At 35.4% G+C, this 2500-nt stretch overlaps 1 protein-coding gene across 2 annotated transcripts in view; it reads left to right on the top strand.

The window, feature by feature from the left end:
- tmem117 (transmembrane protein 117) overlaps positions 1-2500 on the top strand; it is a 70429-nt gene that overhangs the window by 20269 nt on the left and 47660 nt on the right. The window lies entirely within an intron of this gene.

Consider the following 2500-nt stretch of genomic DNA (forward strand, 5'->3'; position numbering starts at 1 on the left):
ACACATACATACACATACATAAACATACACACATACACATACATAAACATACACACACACACACACATACATAAACATACACACACACACACACACACACACACACATAAACATACACACACATATACACATACACACACACACAAACATACACTCACACAAATATACATACATACACACACATAAACATACACACATAAACACACACACATATACACACATAAACATTACACACATACATACACATACATACAGATAAACATACATATACACACATAAACGTACACACACATATACACACATACACACACATACACACACACATATATACACATACACACATAAACATACACACATATACACACATAAACACACATAAACATTACACACACACATACACATACATACAGATAAACATACACACACATACATACACATAAACATACACACACATATACACATACACACACATGAACACACATTAACACACACACACACACACATATATACACTCATAAACATACACACACATAAACATACACTCACACAAATACACAAACTCACACATGCTCACGCACACACACACTCACACACACACACACACACACACACACTCACACAAACACTCACACACACACACACACACACTCACACACACACACACACACACACACAAACACACACTCTCACACACACTCACACTCACATTCACATTCACACACACACACACACATTCACATTCACACACACACACACACACACATTCACTCACACACACATACACACACATACACTCACACACACACACACACACACACACACACACACACACACATACACTCACACACACACACACACACTCACACACACATACACACACATACACTCACACACACACACTCACACACACATACACACACATACACTCACACACACACACACACACACACACACACACACACACACACACACACACACACAAGTGTTGGTCAAGACTGTAGTTATTAATCTGAGTTTAAAGGGTTAAATAGGTAAGCAAAAATATGTTTCACACATTTTATGAATTTTTGAGTCACAAAAAGACCCGTATGTTGGTTACACCACCGGACTTTGATTTGGTGGACAAAGGGTTCTCAAATGTTAATAGTATTTTAAAACAATTTGCTTCACTGCTTTTTTTTTTTTTTTAAGAAATACTAAAAAGATCATTCCAAACTAGTTACGGCAAAATAAAAAGTCAGAAATTTTAATGACACAAAAATAACAAAAATGAAAAACTGTCTCCGGACTATTATGCCGTTTAGATATTGTGTCAATAAAGCGCCCCTTGTGTATTCAAGTCATTGTTTTGTGTGAATTGCATTTTTCGTCCAATCGCCTCTTTTCTCACAAGTACTGAACTATGACTCTGAAATGGCTGGGAAACATTTTTACAACATGTAACTCTGAGTTTAAACATTTTTCTTTTTCTTTCAGAAATTATGCCATCCATATTAATAAAACATGGCCATCTGGAAATCCAATTCATTTGCCTGTTGATCTGTTTGCTGATTGTTTAATGCTTAGTTTTGTCGTTAATCCCTAAAGTGTTGCTTTTATTGCTGTATTAATAATTCAGTATAATCGTGTGTTTAATGGAGCAGGTGTGTGTGATGGTGCTCTCTCACAGATAGGTGGCGCTGTTGTACAGTCAGAAAATAACACTGGAAACACACAGAACATGAGAATCTCCTCATTTCCCCTCAGGAGTCTCTCTCTGCTCCTGTCCATCTGACAGCGTGTGTGTGTGTGTGTGATGTTTTTGCCTGTCATGAGAAATGATTGTTTACACCTGTGAGTAGAGTCGAGCTGTGAACCTGTTATTCACAGAGTCGGAGATGTTCAGTGTGTTTGTAATGATGTTCTGTGGTCACGTGTGTGCGTGTCATGTTCTTACTGTGTTGCTCTCTCATTTACTGTTACAATGCTGATTCCTTTAGATGCTCATACACACCTTCTGTTTTAACGCCAGCACTGTCCTTTATTACATTTACTACAGTTATTAGTGGTGTTTAAGGTACACATCACAACTAACATTGAAAGGAAAAATGAAGAATACATATTTCACTTAAAGTAAATGAGGACTATTCATGGATCATTAAGATGTTTGCTCTGTGGCATTATTGTCATGACAATTCAACATATTTCTCCCTGAAGTTCTCATTATTGTAATGCATCCAGATGTTTTACTTTGTAATTTTGTCATTTGCATTATTCCCAGTGGTGATTCTCATTACAGTCATAATAATCACATACAGATATTGCATTACATTAATGAGAATATGGTGGGGAAATTGGCTAAATTATCAGTGTATATTTAATTAAATAAATTAAATATTGATAATAAATAATACATTTATAAAAATGTATAATTTATAAATATAATAAATATAAAGCAAATGTAATCTCTTATTTCTTTCTTTTAAATTTTGGGTTGAAATTTGACTTGTTCTTCACAGGT

This window comes from Myxocyprinus asiaticus, chromosome 46 (assembly GCF_019703515.2).
Source record: "Myxocyprinus asiaticus isolate MX2 ecotype Aquarium Trade chromosome 46, UBuf_Myxa_2, whole genome shotgun sequence".
NCBI classification, from domain to species: domain Eukaryota; kingdom Metazoa; phylum Chordata; class Actinopteri; order Cypriniformes; family Catostomidae; genus Myxocyprinus; species Myxocyprinus asiaticus.